General features: G+C 32.5%; 1 long non-coding RNA gene across 1 annotated transcript; it reads left to right on the forward strand.

Annotated features, from left to right (window-relative positions):
- The first annotated feature begins 227 nt into the window (after positions 1–227).
- LOC120353053 lies at positions 228–2,312 on the forward strand. The gene is made up of 2 exons (XR_005572163.1): positions 228–317; positions 2,077–2,312. It is a non-coding gene; the product is annotated as an uncharacterized LOC120353053 (long non-coding RNA).
- Positions 2,313–7,586: the final 5,274 nt, after the last annotated feature.

A 7,586-nucleotide genomic window follows, 5' to 3' on the forward strand; every position in this document is an offset into this window, starting at 1 on the left:
CTTATTAATAACTCTTCATATCTTGTAAAATTCGTTTAAAATAAGCAGTATTGTCATTCAACATAAATTAGTGTATAAGCCAGCAGTATAATAACATAACATACATAAATAAAGATCTCTAATCTAATCTAATCTAATCCATGATCCATCCTCTTCACACTCTATGCTCTCTCTCTTCTCTATTCAACTGCATATGCTTTCTATTACTATGTTATATTTTCCAGTACGTAACCTCGCATTTTTAAAGCTGTGAGTGGAATCGTGGATGTGATGTGATCGTCTATTTTTGTTATCTCTATCCGTTGAATGATTGAAAGGTAAGTTAAACATTTACAATTATTTATTATATTATGTATTCATGTATATGATACATGAAATTCAGATGTTACCCTTTATAGTTTTCTGTGATTGTGTTAGGCAAGCATAAAATTAATCTATGCTGAAAACGTTACCTTGTGGTATAGTCTCTATTATTTATTTAAAAAGTTGAAAAAATAAGTCGTATTATATTACCATCTTTCATAATATATCATCTTATTTAATATATTGAAAACATGAAGAACCTAATATTATAACCTATAAACTTGAGTGTTGATAGGAAATGACAATGGGTAATACCAATACGGCAAGGCAGAACATCCAAAAGGATCTCTCTGCCAATGAAAGCCATCTATTAATAAATAAATAAATTTAATAGGCCTATATTTCATTCTCAAAAATAGACTATGCTTTGATTAGTAGTCATCATCTACAAACTTTCAAGCTAAACTTTACTAAACCAGCCTAACTTTGGCTAAGTTACCGTACCAAAAACCTGCCTAGTTGGTTGTTGGTTGTTTTCAAAGTGGGCACATATGTTACTGTATTCTTATTCAATTTCTGACAAGAAAATTCTAAAATTATAATGCAGTACACACTTTTATTGCTAATTAGAAAAGAATAACTAAAATCCATCTTGAGTTACTCACATCACTGAGTTTAGTACCCGTACCTAATTCAAAGATCTGTGAATTCTTGATTTATAGACTAGGTTAGGTAGGCAGTTCAAAATGATACTCTAAAAACAGAATTTATTTTAAACTAAAAAAAAGGTTTGAACTTTAGCTTAAACTTATACTGTGTAAACGGGCCTTAGTAATAGGCTATATCAGTGTTATTCTATGTTATTTGAAATTGATTTATTTTTCTTCACTAGAATCTTCAATGAGTTGACTTGTTCCCACAATCTTCCCCAACTTTTCTACACAGATCAAGTTCTTAGCATGAGTAGGTATATTTATTATACAGATTGAGTCATATGTATGGGAGCCCTTCAATAAGTTGGAGAATGTTGTAGTTTTAGATATAAAAAGGGTGTTTACTGGAACCACATGGTTTTAAAAAAGCCACAAATTTTAAATTTTGATCAAAAACTTTATTTTTTACACAATGTGTTCTACAAACTTTGAGAAAATTACAAGTTTCATGTTTGTAGAACACATTGTGTGAAAAAACAAAGTTTTTGTTCAAAATTTGAAAATTTGTGGCTTTTTAAAACCATGCGGTACCAGTGAACACCCTTTTTTGTAAATTTCAGGAATTTACAATGTTATTCTACCTTTTGACATATTTATAACTGAATCCCAACCCCTCGTAAGGGGATGACTTAGGGATTGTATCTCGAATATTTTAAATGTAAACACCCATTGTGTGATACATCATTTTAAAGACCTCTTTAAAACAAGAAAGATGACATCAATAAAAATGCTCTATGATACTTTCATACAAAATGAATAGAGTATAGAGTATAACTACTAAATGAGTACTACTAAATGATACTAAATGAGTATAGAGTATCCTGAAAGTTACAGTAATATCCACAATAGTCTCCAAGTTATTGAAGGGTTCCCATTACATATGACTCAAACTGTATATATATTCATATATAATATCCCATCTCAAACTCATCTTTATCACATCTCTACTAACTTCAATCCCACTAAATTTTTCTTCTGGAAAAATATATATAAATTACATGGCAGTTTTCAATTTAAATATCATTGTTTTTCACAGTGGGTTATAAATTTTTGTTTTCAGGTGCAGTGTGGAACATCAAGTCTACTTCCAGTGCCCCAAATGAAGAAATCCATATAATAATCCAAAATTGGTTTTGATTCTCCAAAGACCATGATGGAGGTCGAGAAAAACGGAGAAATGATCCAGCAACCAATCACATGTAACTAGGCCAAGTGCCAATAAGTAAATTTTTAGAGAATCTCAAACATCCATAATCTTTTTTGTAATAATTTTACAATATACAAACTTTTCATGCATTTAATATTCACTTTCTTTATTTCACACTACAGAGAGACTGTATAATAACACTGTGGCCATTTGTTCTCTCAGCATTTTGATTGCTGGCTAGCTTTTTCAAATCCACCAAACTTTTACCATAATTTAGCCTTCTCAAACAAATGGCCAAATTGTGATTATAGTCTCTTTATTCTATACTAAATAAGCCTCTCTGTTACATTTAGTTCATGTTCTATACAGCTAGTGCTTCTACTAAAACAAAACCAATTTTTACTTTCCTTGCCCTATTACCATAGGTAAGGGAAGTATTGCTATCCAAAAAAAATTAAGGTACCCCAATTTATGAATTTCTCTATACGTTTCAAGGTTCCCTGAGTCCAAAAAAGTGGTTTTGGGTATTGGTATGTGTGTATGAGTGTCTGTGTACACGATATCTCATCTCCCAATTAACGGAATGACTTGAAACTTGGAACTTAAGGTCTTTACAATATAAGGATCCGACACAAACTATTTCTATCGAATTTAATTCAAGATGACGACTAAAATGGCAAAAATGTTGTCAAAAACAGGGTTTTCGCGATTTTCTCGTGAACGTCTCTAACGATTCTGATTAAACTTATACCTAAAATAGACATTGTTAAGCTCTATCAACAGCCACAAGTCCCATATCTGTGAAAATTTCAGGAGTTCCGCCTCATCTATGCAAAGTTTGATTTCAGATTCTCAATTATCAGGCTTCAGATACAATTATTTAAACAAAAATTCTCAAGTGGAAAAGATTGAGCATAAAAATCTACAATTTATGTTCAGTAACATTTTCTCATAACATTGAAAATAAGCTCGAAATTCGAAAAAATTTTATTATTCACTTGCAAACTGTTGGCAACTGTTGATTCTATATTTATCATTCACTATGAAGAGATAGCAGACATAATGTGTCTCCAGCGTTATTGTCCTGTCACCAGCTGGCTCAGATCTTTGAATAGTAGACTTGAGATGCGCGTGAACACTACCGTCTGGTTATCATTTTTCATAACGGCAAGGAAAGTTGTGTGAGTGCGCCACTCCAGATTTTTGAAATGTCAATACTGTATCTATTGCAATTTTTATTGTATTCCAATTACAGTCAACATTTTTGTTTGAATGTATAAATAACTTTTGTATATTCAGTTTTTAAAATTAAAAAGTGGTTGGATGTAGTGTGATAAGCAGTTTATAAAAGTGTTTTACTGTAACATGGTAATGAAAAATATTTATTTCGTATTTCATCATTCAATATAATATATAATAGTTTTAAGTTCTGTTTCTTACAGACATAAAATATTTTTGAGATTTTAGCTATACAATGGCAGAGTATATTAAATTACCATGGTAATTTGGTTGTAACCATCTCAGTTTTTTAAACAACTTTCATCATAATAACTTTTGTGGATCAAAATTGAAGTAATATGGTTTTTATTGTGTTTTTATTTCACCTTACCAATGTACCGCATTGCACGGTAATATTTCTGTTACATGAAATCATATGTAAATAAATGGAAATATGATTTCGTATTTTCATCTCTTTCCAAATGATTTTAGAAATATTATCATGTAATTAATAAGGTACCGGTTAAAAAGTATGGCTAATTCAACCTCTGTTGATAGTTGAAAATAATGGTTACCACGATGTTTTTTCAACTATTATTCAACGTTGAAAATAATGTGGAAACGACGGACATTTTTTCGTGTTTTCAACGTTAAGGTATTACGTGTTTCTAACTTTATTTCAACGTTTCTGTGCTACCTGGGAAAGAATCGAATGCTTAACTAATGGTTGATTATAATGTTCATCAAAACGTTTATTGAAATGTTGACTGTAATGTTTATCAAAACGTTGATATAATGTTTATCAAAACGTTGATATAATGTTTATCAAAACGTTGATATAATGTTTATCAAAACGTTGATATAATGTTTATCAAAACGTTGATATAACGTTTATTGAAAGTTGACTATAATGTTTATCAAAACGTTGATATAACGTTTATCGAAATGTTGAATACAACGTTTAAATAAATGTTTATTAAACGTAAAGGTCAGTACCAAATTAAAGGTTGAATAAACGTTTAGAAAACGTTATGGCCAACAACATACAACGTTGTCTAAACGTTTCAAATGTTTAAGAGATAACGTTTATTAAACGTTTTATAAACATCAGTGTGCTGTGTGGGAAGTTGCCTTCATCCATCAAACGACTCAGAACCAACACTAAATCTTGGTGGAATTGCAAATTTATAAGGTGTGCAAATCTGTAAGTTAAAGACATCATGGAGTTAGTTCATGATTAGTCTCATAACCTATACACACGCCTAGTGCACTTGTGAACATCATCCTCAGAAAAAATCTACGAGAGAAATGAAGTTTGCATAAATAACTTTATGTAAATAGGCCACCCACTGTAATCACTCAACAAATTTAACACAAATTTGGGACTTAATTCATCAACTACTTTGTTCCTATTTTTTTCAAATCAAATCAAATTTATTTTTATCTTCATACAACATACATGATACAGTATAGTAAGAATAAACTATTCTAATACACAGTATGAACCATATAATAATGAAAATGGTATGAGAAAATGGTACAAACTAATAATAATATTTGATTTATTTTTCCTACAGTGACGTTGAAAAGTGGCCATTGCTGCACTGATTACAGAACGCAAAGAATCACTTTTCCGCTCTAGTGCGGGAAAAATTTTTCTGCACTCCAGATTTGCAACATGGCAACGCAAAATAGTTGGTAGGTTATATGGAGCAACAGTGCAGCAAAATCAAAATGAAGTTGGTAACAGTGACTGGGCTGCTATAGTGAGCAGAGGTGCAACCAAGCACAACGCGCTAATTATTATTCATTATATATTATAACCAAGGACAACGAGGACTTTAGGATTTTGGGATTAAGGTTTTTATCAATAATAAAATTACACAGAAAAACATTTGATGCATTTCAGGCAATTTCATCCATAATTACCCACTTTTCATATTCAATGGCAACTGTAGGAAAAACTTAATGTGAAATACGTGCACAAAGTTCCTCTGCTGCACTCAAGAAACCATTCCGCCCTCGCCTTCGGCTCGGGCGTAAACGTTTCTTTCGGTGCAGCAAACTGTCACTTTGCGCACTAGTTGCACAAATAACTATTTCATTTTTAAAGGAGGCACTGACCGGCAGAAAAAACTAAGGATACTCCTTGTAGGCTACCCCATCTATGCAAATTTGATTTTAGATTCTCAATTAACAGCCTTACAATTTAAACAGAAAATTTCAAGTGAAAAAGATTGGGCATGAAGATCTCTGCAATTAATGTTCAATAACATTTTCACCTAAAATTGAAAATAAGCTCGAAATTCGAGAAAATGTGATTATCCAATTGCAAACTATTGGCAACTGTTGATTCTATTAAATCATTCACTATGAAGAGATAGCAGACCTCGTATGTCTCCAGCGTTATTGTCCTGTCACCAACTGGCTCAGATCTTTGTTTATAAGTAGACTTGAGATGCGCGTGAACACTAGCGTCAGGAGATCAATTGTGAGTGCGCGTGAGTGCGCTCATAGTCACCTCTAATATTATAGGTATTAGTTATTAGAGGTGGCTATGGCGCGCCACACCAGATTTTTAGAAAATATTTTCGAACGGTTTAAGACCTTCAATTATGTATCATGAGTCATACTTTTTAGATGACTTTTAATCTTAATTATTGTCCTGTAATCTGCACAATGCTCGTTTTCCAGTGCTCACTGCCCATTGAAGTAATACTATCACCAACATTTACTCATCACATAGAAATCAACTCGTCGAATGCACGGCAATTTGTTATCGGGTGCACCTGGAAATCCATTTGATATAAAACGGTTCACCTGGCATCAGGTTGTAGAAAACTAAGTCACGCCCAGAGGAATTTTGAACCAAGCATTTGGATCGTGTAAATCGGAAGAAATAGTAGATTGAAAACAGAGTTACCTCCAAATTTCAGTTTTTCCGAAAAAATAACTTAGCACTCAATGGTGTTAGAGAGCTCCGAATTATAACATTTTTCACTATCAATATCACATCACTACCTTGTGACTGGTTATAATAATATTTTATTCTTCAAGGAGAATAGTTATTAATGGATGAATAATAAAATTCTATGATCTAGATTGATTTTTATAATTATACATTGATAAAAAATGATCAGGTAGCATTGCGGAGCTAGAAAAGGATAGTGCTATCTGCTTCGTTGAATAATAGACAAGAATAGTAGCCTAACACTGAAGTAAATCAAATACTACCATTATAATGTGGAGCTGACTAATATAGTGTTGACTATGATGGCCTGTTTGCTAGAAGTTTGCAGGACATTCATGATCCTCTCTGGAACTCCTTCAATTTCTCCTCGAATTTTCCCAGTGTATCATTCTCCACTTCTGCTGTTTTTCATTAATTTCTTTTTTAATACTTTCCTTGCCCTATTACCATAGGTTAGGAAAGTATTGCATTCCAAAAAAAATTAAGGTACCCTAATTTCAAGTTTTCTATAAGTTTCAAGGTCCCCTGAGTCCAAAAACATGATTTTTGGGTGTTGTATGTGTGTGTGTGTTTGAGTGTGTGTGTGTGTGTGTGTGTGTGTTGTGTGTGTGGTGTGTGTGTGTGTGTGTGTGTGTGTGTGTGTGTGTGTGTTGGTGTGTGTGTGTGTGTGTGTGTATGTATGTGTGTATGTCTGTGAACACGATAACTCCATTCCTAATTAATCGATTCACTTGGAATTTTAAACTTAAGGTCCTTTTACCATGAGGATCCGACAATAAAAAAGTTCAATTCAAGATGGCGGAAAAAATGGCGGATAATTACTAAAAAACCATGTTTTTGATGTTTTACTCGAAAACGGCTCTAACTATTTTCTTCAAATTCATACCATGGATAGCTATTTATAAGCCCTATCAACTGACATGGGTCTTATTTCTGAGAAAATTTCAGGAGCTTCGTAATATTCTTGAGAAAAATAGCGGATAATGACTAAAAAACCATGTTTTTCACGTTTTTCTCAAAAATGACGACCAATGTTTTTCAAATTCATACCCTTTATAGTTATTCATCAGCTCTATCAACTGGCATGAGTCTTTTTCCTGAGGAACTGATGGGGGGTCCACCCCATTCTTGAGAAATGGACTTTGTAACCTCTTTCTCTTGCATGAGGTAGGTGGATAGAGCATTTTATAAAAAGAAAACAGTCATAGTCGAGATATTTCATCTGTAGAACAGC

The sequence above is a fragment of the Nilaparvata lugens genome, chromosome 9, assembly GCF_014356525.2.
Source record: "Nilaparvata lugens isolate BPH chromosome 9, ASM1435652v1, whole genome shotgun sequence".
NCBI lineage: Eukaryota > Metazoa > Arthropoda > Insecta > Hemiptera > Delphacidae > Nilaparvata > Nilaparvata lugens.